The sequence below is a fragment of the Equus przewalskii genome, unplaced genomic scaffold (genome assembly GCF_037783145.1).
Source record: "Equus przewalskii isolate Varuska unplaced genomic scaffold, EquPr2 contig_13068, whole genome shotgun sequence".
NCBI lineage: Eukaryota > Metazoa > Chordata > Mammalia > Perissodactyla > Equidae > Equus > Equus przewalskii.
This window is the reverse complement of record NW_027227130.1, coordinates 1-12,677: the sequence shown is the minus strand read 5'-3', so window position 1 is coordinate 12,677 and position 12,677 is coordinate 1. Positions and strand designations below refer to the sequence as shown.

Genomic DNA, 12,677 nt, shown 5'->3' with positions numbered 1-12,677 from the left:
ATCCCAGTGGAATTTGTAAAAAGCAAACCATACCATGCTGCATCCCTTCTTTACCACCTCAAAATTGGTTTCACTATGTTCTTATTCATATACGGGAAAACTTAAACTCCCTATCATGGCATCCCAGACACTTGTCTTGGCTCACTATTACCTATGTATATTTTATCTCTCATAAATTTTAAAATGTATTAAGAGCACAAACTTAGCAACAGAGAGGTCTGGCTTTACATTTTACCCTTGCTATCTTCCTGCTTTATATCAATAAACATTATTTAAACACTTTTTATTACACTCTACATCCACACTGTCAATTAATCCTGTTGGTTCACCTTCAAAATTTATTCCTAAAGCCATCCTCACTGTCCCTGGTCTGAGGTACTATCCTTTCTCTCCTGGATTAGTGCAGTAGTTTCTGCACTAACTGGTTTCTCTACTTCTACTCCTGCCATCATACAGACTACTTTCAACAACCCAGACATTAAAAGTGTAAGTCATGTGCTTGGAATCTAAAGCCTCCAGTGATTCTTCCCATTCAATCAGGGTAAAACACAGATGGCCTCCAAGACCTCCCAAATCCTACAGGAGTTTGATTTCTCCGACCTAATCACCACCGCAGCCCTCTTGCTAACTCTGCTTCCGGTACATTGGAATCACTGTTATTCATCAAACATTCCTGACATTTTTTCATTGGATCACCATGTGCTTGGAAAGCGCCTGCCCAGATGTATGCATGGATAGCTCTGCCGGCTCTATGCCTGTGGAAGATAAAGTTGATTTACAGCTGGAGTGGAAAAGGTCTATCTCTATGTCTGGGAAAGGCTAGATGTCTGGTTTCACTTTGTGCCAAGATAGGGGCGGCGGGATTTAAGATGGGATATCTAAAATTTAAAATAAGGAACCTTGAGACCTTGAGCACGAGGTGCCTCTCTGACCCCCAATGCTTGCCTGTACTCTCTTCTGCTGCGCTGCATCCTTTGCAATTACATAAAGCCTTATGTGAGCGGCCCCTGTGAAGTCAGATGACTCATTTCAAATGTCTAAACTGGGTAAATACTTGCACCTCCTCCAGTTATTTGCTTACATGTCAGTTAGTAAGGCCTACTCAGTCAACCATATTTCAAATTGCTATCCAGTTCCTCCCTCAACATCAACTCTCCCAATTATGCCTACTGCTCTAATCTTTTCCATATAATTAATCACCTTTCAATACACTAGATAATAAACTTATAAAATATGTTTATTACTTATGGACTGATGCCTAACGCACTATCTCAAATTCTTGAGGCAAAATCTTAATGTAACTATAAAGTGCTATTGGCAGGAGAAGGCTGTGAAAAAATAGTAAAACAAGATATTGAATTTATGACAAGAGTTGGAAGAAATCAGGGAATTGGCAAGATCAATATATTGCTTTGGAGAAAATGACTGAAGTTGGGTGATGTGAGGAGTTCAGCATGATGGTAAGACCATGACTGAAGGACGTGAGAGGAAGACAGTGAGCCAAGAGCCAAAATCCTTGCCTAAGATGTGGGCTTTTAATAATGTTATCAAAGAAGAGGTAGAGATTGTTCTCGGCAGAAATAAGACTATTTTACTTTGAGGGTAGGAGTTATAAATGTTTTCTGGTGGCAGTGTTTCTCTAAACAGAGATCCATTGACCTAACTCTGGAGTCGAAGTCAGATATGGGAATTAGTGGATAAGTAATTGGATTAACTCTTGATCTCACTCTTGGTTGAATTTTTGATTTTTTCCATTTACTCCCAGTGATAGGTCTAATATGAGAAATATCGTGATTTCTTTACACACGAGTTAGAAATTTGAACAATATATGCAGATGCCTACTTTATCCCATTTTACAGTAAAGAGTGGTCTTTCTGCCTTGGAGGGAGAGTGCCTCTAGCATTTTGCCTGGCATCTAATAGGCCCTCAATAAATGTAAATTCCATTCCCCATTCTCAGTCATGTATCAAGCCATATGTCAAAATCATGGGGTTCTTAAGAGTTTAAACCCTGGAGACTGATTGTCCTAAACTCCAACTCAAAACTCTACTAAAATTCTACACACATGGGAAACTATTTAAATTCTTTATGTCTGTTTCCTCTTCTCTAAAGTAAGGATAACAATAACCGTGGAGCCTTACTGAGGAAGAAATGCAAGTATCGGGAGACAGTCTCTGTGAATCTACCAATTAGAACCTTAAATACAGGAACAGGATGCATGATTGCTCATAAATATTTTAAGAACATATTTAAAATATCTTTAAAATCATTTCTTACTGCAAAAATATTGGTTAATAAATCTCTGGCTAATATTAGTTAACATGAAATATTCCTAAATTAGTATAAAACAAAGTTGATATCAAATGCTTTGTTTTAGTATATGATATTGACAAATACGAATCAGAATGATGAAACATGGAAACAATACCTTTCTTATACTTAAATATTTCTAAAAATTTTTTTAAAACTTTTTCAAGAATTATATCTTTTTGTCAATAATTTGACTCTTTCAGTTCACCTTTAACTCTATATGTGACTGGATGCTGTTACTATTGCTGTCTTCTGATATAGATTTGCATAAAATAAACAGCATTAGTTTTGGGTTTAGGAAACAGTGTAATCTTAAACAAATTCAAGAAAAGTAAAATAGCTAGATTTGTACTAATTACTCAATTACTATGTACCAATGTCCACTTTACTTCCTATGTCCCACTCAGTGATCGTCTGTTCTAGTGTTTGGTCTTCTCTAATGTTGATTTAACTTTCAAAGATTTATGCATTTTTTAAATTTCAAACTAAAAATCCATCTATTATTTTTCTCTATCTTACCTACATGGAAGACAGGAAGACATATTAATATATCTATGCTAATGCTTCTCCAAAGTTAAAAGGTAATTTACATGCAAATATTCAAATTCTTAAATTATTTTCTTGCAATTATAATATTTCTATTAGAAAGCTACATAAATAACGAATATTTCACTTTTATTAATGAGTTCCTTAGTGAAGTCTCTATGTCTTTCAGCCATGCTTAGTTACATTTTGTAGTATTTATATAGCTTACGTGTTTGTCCTTAGACAATTCCTATACATCCCTAGTTCCTGTTGAAAAGGAGTGTCATGGTGTCCGGGTTCCTACTACATGGCTACAATTCCTTGGTCACAGATGATAAGATTTGAACACCTAACTCAGACAGACAGACAGAACACTGACTGAATTTAGGTACGCTTGCACAGCTATTTTCTTCTGTCTCTTGAGAATATGAACTAAAAGGCATTGGCTGTGGACAGATTATTGGTGTTTTATTTGAAAATGAATCTACAAAGGGTTGAGATATGTATGCTGGGCCATGTGCAAGCAGAGCAGTCATTTTGGAGAAAATGGGCATAGACAAGAAGAGACGATGTCAATCATAAAGCCTTTGGGTGAAGGACTGAACGACCTAGTTCCTGACCACCTAGATTATTGCCACCCTCCTGTGCTTCAGCTCTACATCATTTCTTACCCTTGCAGTCCTGAAACCACTTGTTGCTCTAGTAGACTTAGGCTGTCATGACCAGATTTTGTTATTTATGATCAATGATCCTTTAAGATAACATCTCTTCCAAAAGTCAGATTTACTTCTAGCAACTATTCAGATTTTTCCAAGATGTCTTAAGTAAAAACACTGGAGGGTTTATGCCAGATATCATTCAATTAAGTCAATTTATAACAATTTTATGATCATGTAAATTTCTATATAAATCATGCAGAATACAACCCTGAATTTAACTAATTGCTGCTAACTTGTTAATAAATAACATTAACTAACTTGGGAAATAGAGGTGTTGATGGAAATTTTATATCATTATTTTATCTCCGTCTCCATAAGTAAGAAAGAGAACCATTTTTGTTTAGTACAGAATGAGACCCACTTATTTATCCTTACTTCTGCATTCTCATCTTCCTAAATATTCACTAAGCAAATTGTGGCTTGCATGCGTGTTAAGGCAAAGAAAAAAGCTGTGCAAGTACCTTCATTTTAATTTTAGAAACACATGAGCAATATTAATTATGTGTAAAATGGGGACTATCCTATCTGTGTTCTCTCCCTCATTCTTTGCTATGTCATACTTTTTCTCACCTTCTACATATTTTATTCACAGAATTTGCTTCCCTATCTCTATTAATCTCCTTGACACAACTGAATGTCAATGCAAGGAAGATGGGGTTGCTTGGGAAGTAGAACCTCCTAAAGCAATTATAGCCACCATGGCTCTCTATTTGTAAGGCACTGAGGATTGACTGAGTAGCTTCAATTGTTTCTGGGCCTATTAGAACGTAAAGGATACTTAACTACCTGAAATCTGAAAAAAATTTGGTACATACTAAGACCCAGTATTTTTAAACATCAACTCAATCCATCCAAGGGTCTCTACTTGTAATATTCTGAATTACATTTGAATTATTCCCATAATGCATTTTTAATATTTAATGTGAAAAATAATGAGTTTACTTACCCTCCACTTACTATTCCCTCTCTATTCCAGAATTTCTTCATTTTATTCCTTTTAAGAGCAATGATGGCACTTAAAACAAGGAAAGGTAGAAAAATGCAGAAACTGATCGAGAGGCCATTTTCTCAAGGAGCAGCATGTCATTTTACAAACAAGTGTGTAATTTTAGCTGAAAACGTGAGATTACCTTGTAGCTGTTTCAAAAATGGTATTTAAGCTTATTAGTAGTTTGAAATTATAACAATTTTGAATTCAATTAATACAGTTATGGAACAAATAAACTTAAATTTAAAAGTGTTTTCAATATTCTGTGACTATTCCCCAAAGTGCATTATATATTTATGTCAACTCAGTCAATATAAACATATATCTCATTGATATGGTTTATTTTTAATCTTCATATGCACATTTCATCTTTATTTATGTGCTGTATTCTATTTTATTCTATTATATTCCCTTCTATGAATTGCTGCTTATAATACATTAAATTTACATTACCTGATAAGTTTTCCCATTTAAAATATAGAGCTATAGAAACGTGATCCAATCAAACAAAAGAAATAAACCAGACAAGTCAACATACAAAAAACGAAATCAAGCAATCAGAATTACCACCAAAGCAACTACGATGATATTAAATGCAAGTGAATTTAATGCCCCTGAAAAAAGACAAAAAAATCGGTAACTTTAAAACACACACAATTCAATTATATGTTGATTAGAAGTGATTTACCTAAAAGAAAGTGATTCAGGATGTTTTATGTATTATGGGAAATAAATTGGCGAACATAGTCCTGTGCCACATAATGAAGTTTCAGTCAATGACAGACTGCATTTACGATGGTGGTCCCATAAGATTAGTACCATATGGCCTAGGTGTGCAGTAGGCTATACCATCCAGGTTTGTATAAGTGCACTCTATGATCACACAATGACAAAATTGCCCAATGACACATTTCTCAGAATGTGTCCCCATCATTAAGCGACACATGACTGTACTAGTTTGAGCATGCTGGAAAAAAGAGCACCAAGAAGATCTCGATTTCTCCATGTCCTCACTAGCACATTTGGCCTGTATTTTTTATTACAATCCCAATCAGTGCAAAGTAGTATTCATTGTGTTTTGATTTGCATTTTCCTAAGACCTTGAGCATCTTTTGAGGGTCTTATTAGCCATTTGTATATCTTCTATGGAGATGTGTTCATTTAAACCCCTTTCCATTTTTAATTGGGTTATTTGTCTTTTTATTATGAACTTGTGTTTTTTTTTATATATTCTGGACACAAGTCCCATAAGAGATAAAAGATTTGCAAATATTTTCTCCCATTCTGTAGTTTGTCTTTCACTTTCTTGATGGTATCATTTGCAGCACAAAAGTCCTTAAGTTTGATGAAGTTCCATCAATCTATTGTTCTTCCCCTCACGTGTCCTTTGGTGTTTTCTATAACATAGCCTATGCCAAGGTCACAGAGATTTCCTTATATATGTTCTAAGTGTTTTGTAAGTTTAGCTCTTATATTTATTATCTATGATCCATTTTCAGTTAATTTTTGTGAATGTTATGACGTAGCAGCTAACTTCTTTCTTTTGCATGTGGCTACGTACTTGTCCCAACACCATTTGTTGAAAAGACCATCTTTCCCCACTCATCCATGGCATCCTTGTCAAAAATCAAAGACTGTAAATATAAGGCTCTATTTCTGGACTCTCTATTCTATTCCATTGAACTGCATGGCTATCCCTATCCTTAGGACAGTACCACACTGTCTTGACTATTTTAGTTTTGTAATATATTTTGGAATTGAGAAGTGGGTTTTCAGTTTCAAGTTTTCTGGAAAACTATGTTTTCAAGATTGTTTTTACTATTCTGTGTCCCTTGAATTTATGTATGACTTTTAGGATCAGCTTGTCAATTTCTGCAAAAAAGACAGCTTTGGTTTGTTAAGGATTTTGTTGAATTTACAGATCAATTTTGGGAGTTTTCCTATAGTAACAATACGGAGTCTTCCAATACATGAACATGAAATCTCTTTACATTTATGCAGATCTTTCTTCCAATAATGTATTTTTAGTTTTCAGTGTATATCTTCCACTTATGTTCATGAAATTATTTCTAAATATGACATTATTTTGGGTGATATAAAAATGGAATTTTTTCCTAATTTAATTTTTTATTGTGTTAAAATACACAACACAGAAAATTTATCATTTTAAACATTCTTAAGTCTACAATCAGTGGCATTAAGCACACTCACAATGTTGTGCATCCATTACAACCATCAAACTCCAGGACATTTTCATCCTCCCAACTTGAAATTCTTCACATTTCCCCCTCTTGTCAGCCCCTGGCAACTACATTTCTGCTTTCTCTCTAGGAATTTGACGACTCTAGGTACCTCATAAAAGCAGAATCATCCAATATTTGTCCTATGGTGGCTGGCATGTTTTAGTTAGCATAAAGTCTTCAAGTTCCACCCATGTTGTAGCATATGTCAGAATTTCATTCCTTTATAAAGCTGAATAATATTCCAATGTATGTATATATCACATTTTGTTTCTGCCTTTACCTATCAATGGACATTTGGGTGTTTCCACTTTTGGGCTATTCTGAATAATGCCGCTATGAACATAGGTGTACAAATATCTGTTTCAGTCTATGCTTTTAATACTTTTGGGTATACACATAGATGTGGAATTGTAGAATATGGTAATTCTAAGTTTAATTTTTTTGAGGAACCACCATACTATTTTCCACTGAGTCTGAATCATTTTATATTCCCACCAGCAATGTCCAGGGGGTCCAATTTCTCCACATCCTCATCAACACTTGATATTTTCTGAATTTTTTTGATAATAGCCATCCTACCAGGTGTGAATTTATATCTTGTTATGGTTTTGACGTGAAATTCCCTAATAATTAGTGGTGCTGATCATTTTTTTCATGTGCTTAATGGTCATCTGTGTATCCTCTTTGAATAAATGTCTATTCAAGTTTTTTGCATATTTTTTAATTGGGTTATTTGTTTCTTGTTGTTGAGTTGTAGGAGTTCTTTACACATTCTGGATATAATCTTTCATCAGATTTATGATTTGCAAACATTTTCTCCCATTCTGTGTGTTACCTTTTATTTGTTGATAGTATCCTTTGATGCACAACAGTTTTTAATTATGATGAATTCCAATTTATCTCTTTTTTCTTCTGTTGCTTGTGCTTTTGGTGTGATATCCAAGATATCATTTCCAAATCCAATGATATGAAGATTTCCACCTCTGTTTTATTCTGAGAACTTTATAGTTTTAGCTCCTACATTTAAATATTTGATCCATTTGGAGTTAATTTTTGTATATAGTTAAAGTGTCCAACCTCATTCTTTTGCATGTTGATATTCTGTTATCCAAATGCTATTTGTCGAAAAGGCTGTCCTTTCCCCTATCAAATGGTCATGGCACCCTTATTGAAAATCATTAGACCATGTATGTGAGAATTTATTTCTTGGTTCCCCACTGTATTCCACTGAAAAATTTCATTTTTCTTAATCTGTTGCCAAAAGTAATGTATCAACTTTCAAGAAGGTACAAAAGAGCCCTGGAGTCCATTTGTCTTTTTATTTTAGCTTCTATTGAGCACAACGAGAATTCAGAAATTTTCTTTTACTCCCATAGTAATAAAGAAAAGAATATTGATGGAGAAAGACATTTTATAATTTTTAATCAGATGAATGCAAATAAACAGAGAGCAAAACTCTAGCCTGTAATGATGATGTTGAAATTGGTCATAGAATTGAAATCCCATACTATGAGTCTTCTGACGATGAAATCATAATTTTCTTCCAACTCAAGAATCAATGACTGAACAGATTATTTCTAATGACAGAAAGGAAATATGGTATTCTCATCCAGTTAGTCATACTTCAGCAAGCAATATTTTGTCACAAATATCTGGAACATTCTGTATTGTAAAGAAAATCTAAAATATATCCTTTCATCTTTTATAACAATTGGACATAAACATTTTTTCATATGGTTCACAAGTGGACAAATATGTATTCAAAATTTATTGGAAGGAGTTAGATGGCATAGGAGTGATAAACATTAGGATTAATCATTTTAATTGGTGTTTATAAATACAAAATAAAAATACGTTTGATTATAGTACATCATTTACAATTGCTGTAAAGAAAAATAACAACTATGAAATAGAAAAATATGAAATAATAAAACACATACAGCCTGGTGAAAATTACAAGATTCTGATACAGGAAATCAAAGAAGACTTCAATAAATGGAGAGACATAATGTGTTCACAGACTGGAAGGTTCAATAATAAATAGTAAAGATGTAAAATCTTCCTAAATTGATCCTTAGCTTTAACATAACGTATCAAAGTCACAGGAAGATTTTTTTGTAAACATAGACAAGATTATTCTAAAATGTATAAGAAAAAGAGAGACTCTAGAATAGCCAAAACAATTTTGAAAAAGAAGAATAAAGTGGGAGGAATCACTTTTCTCAATGTTAAGATTACTGTACTGCTACAATAATCAAAACAGTGTAGCATTGGTGGAAAGAAGGACATGTAGATGAATGGAACAGAAAAGAGAACTGAGAAATATACCAACACAAAAATGTCCAATTAATTTTTGACAATGATGCAAAAACAATTCAACAGACAAGAAACAGCATTTTCAAAGAATTGTGCAGGAGAAATTGATATCCATTAATTAAAAAATTAATCTCTTACCCTTTATAAATTGTAACTCAAAATGGATCATGGACTTAAATGTAAAACATAAAACCACATCTTTTAGGAATATCATAGCAGAAAGTCTTCAGGATTTAAGACTTACAAAGAGTTCATACACTTGACACCAAAACAATCATCAAAAAAGGAAAAAGTGGAACTTACCAAAATAAGAATTAAAAAAAAGTTTTTGGTCTGAGAAAAAACCAATTACAGACTGGGAGAAAATACGTTCAAATTACATATCCAACAAAATACATGTATCTAAAAAACAAAAAATTTCTGAAAATTCAACATTTAAAAAACAAAAACTCCAATTAGAAAATGGGCAAAAGATATAAACAGACTTTTCACTAAAGAAGATATGCAGATGCCAAATAAACACATTAAAGATATTCAACATCATTTCCCCTTAGGGAAGTGCAAATTAAAAACACAATGAGATATTAGTACAGACCTAATAGAATGGCTAAGAAAAAAACAAGCGGTATCATCAAACATCAGTGAGGATGCCAAAAACCTTGGTCATTCATATATTATTGGTGGGAATGTCAAATGTTACAGTGACTCTGAAAAAGAGTTTGGCAGTCACTTTTAAAACTATAAATAGCTTACCATCAACCCAGCAATTTCACTCTTGAGTGTGTTCCCAAGAGAATTAAAAATTTACTTTCATGCAGAATCTTCTACATGACTGTTCATTGCAGATCTATTCATAATAGCTAAAAATTGGCAACCACTCAAATGTCCTTCAGTGGGTGAATAATTAAACTTTTTTTTCTTTTTGGTGAGGAAGATTGTCCCTGAGCTAATAGCCATGCCAATCTTCCTCTGTTTGTATGTGGGATGCTGCCACAGCATGGCTCAATGAGTGGTGTGTGGGTCCACGCTCAGGATTCAAGCCTGAGAACCCTGGGCTGCCAAAGCAGAGTGTGCAAACTTAACCACTATGCCACTCGACCAGCCCCTAAACAAGTTTTGATACAACCATACAAAGGAATACTAGACATAAATAAAAAGGAATGAAATATTCATACATGCAACAGCTTGGATGCAGTTCATGCAAATTATGCAAGAGAAAAAAGCCAATCTGAAAGAGATACAAGCTGTATGATTCCATTTATATAATATTCATAAAATAGCATAAGTAGAGAGATGGAAAGCAGTTTAGTAGTTGCCAGGAGTTAGGAATGGGGAAAGAGAGGACCAGTGTTGCTATATAAAGGGGTCATATTAGGGGCTACGTAGTGGTGATACAGTTCCGTGTGTTGACTGTGGTGGTGGTTACACAAATGTGAACCTGTGGTAAAATCGCACAGAATGAAATACACACACACAAAATGAGTGCATGTACACTGGTGAAATCTCAATAAGGTCTGTGTATTTTACCAATGTCCACTTCCATGGTTCTGATATTCTACTATAGCATTGAAACATGTTAACATTGACGGAGGCTGAGTAAAATGTACACAGAACTTTACATTTCTTTGCACCTCTTTGTGAATCTATAATTATTTCAACATAAAAAGTTAAATAAAAATCACAATAGAAACCAAAAAAATGACGATATCAAGTGCTTCTGAAGTGTGGATCATCTGTATAGAGAAAATGGAACTCTCACAGATTAAGGAAGAGAAGGAAAAATGGTACAGCCACTTTGGAAAATAGTTCATCTGTTTCTTATAAAATTAAAAATACACTTACTAAACAAAAGAATCTGACTCGTAGGTATTTACCCACCAAAAATGAGAACTTGTATGTACTCAAAAGCCTATGTGCACATGTTTCTAGCAGCTTTATTTATAATTGCCAAAATCTAGAAACAGCTCAAATACCTTTCAGTGGGTGAATGGATAAACAAACTATAATACATCTTTTTAACAGAAGGCTACCTAAGGGCCCGCCACAGTGGCCTAGTGGTTAAGTTCCATGCACACTGCTTTGGCAGCCCGGGTTACTGTGTATAAATTTTTTTAGAAAACCAAATATGCTAAATAAAAAATAACTATTGAGGGACCAACTGTCTAATATAGTTGCTGCCAGCCACAAGTGGCTATTTAAATTTACATTAAATAAAGTAAAATAAAAGGGAGATTTTAGTTCCCTAGTTGTCTTATCCACATGTCATGTGCTCAACAGCCACATACACAGTGGAGATGTTCTGACATTTCTGTGAGTGCAAAAAGCTCTAGTGGAGCACACGATCTAATACTAACTTTCCACAAGCCGAAACCCATCATCAGTACTTCCTCCTGGTGACGATGGTGTTAGCTCACAAGATGGAGGAGCATATCCAGCCTCACAGTGACAACTAAGGAGAGTATTGCAAGCCTAAAACCAAAACCAAATAAAAAACAAGAACACTTTATATGCAACATAAAAATTAAATGCATTGTTTGTGATTGTCACTCTACATAAGTTATTAAAGTATTGTAGGTTAGTATATTATAGCTAGGTTTTTTTTACTATGGAAAATAATTTTCAAAATAAAATATAATAAATGTCCATGCAATATCTTTTCAAATGTCATGGAGATTTCCTCTTATTATCTCTTGCATTTTTAAAATAAAATTACGTAACATTCTTGATACAACTGAAATGACTTACTCTTGAAAGGCATAGAAATTATAAAATAGTGGAAGTTGAAATTTATTACAAATTGTGCTAAAATTTTAAAAAGTTACCTTGATAAGAGCCAATATTTACCAAAAATAGAGGGAAAACTAAAGCTTGTTTAATCAGACACAGATAGCAAAATTTATTTTGCTAAAAAATAGGAAGGCTAAAAAATATCAATAAATGTGATCTGGTATATGAATCACAGGGAAGATTGGAAGCAGAATAGAGAATCTAGAAATAGGTTAATGCAAAATTAAATTAAAATTGAATAAGAAGAGAAATAAATATAAAAGAAACTATAAATAATAGGATATGTGAGTGATTTAGGAAAAAATTTTGATACAATACACACAGGTCACTTTTTTTATGGATTACTAAAGAAAATATGAAGCACCAATATGGCAGGAGACACTAGCCACAAAGTAAAGTGAAAAGCACGTTTGGAAAAACTTACAAAGTTTATAAAATTTGTATAACCCAGTACTTTCACAATAGATGGACGAATAGAAATGCAAATGGCAAATAATGACCATACATACCTACTTAAGAATTGTACAATTAATTATGAAATAAATGTAAATTAACGATGGATTTAACATGTTAGAGGAGATTAAAAAGACTGAGAAGCTACCCTGCCAGAATTGGACGAAATGCACATTTTTATACATGACAGGTGGGAACAAACACTGGTATATTTCTTGAAGACAATATAATATTTATGAAAATTTAAATGGTGCATATATTTGACCCATCAGATTTCATGGCTAACAATTTAAGAAATCAAATAAATGTGCAAAAGTGAATGTAAAACAAAGTCC

At 33.5% G+C, this 12,677-nt stretch overlaps 1 long non-coding RNA gene across 1 annotated transcript; it reads right to left on the bottom strand.

Moving 5' to 3' along the window:
- Window positions 1-8,091: 8,091 nt before the first annotated feature.
- On the bottom strand, window positions 8,092-12,677 carry LOC139081281 (uncharacterized). Its single transcript, XR_011536389.1, has 2 exons — window positions 11,457-12,677; window positions 8,092-8,363 (listed from the first exon to the last, which is right to left on the bottom strand). It is a non-coding gene; the product is annotated as an uncharacterized lncRNA (long non-coding RNA).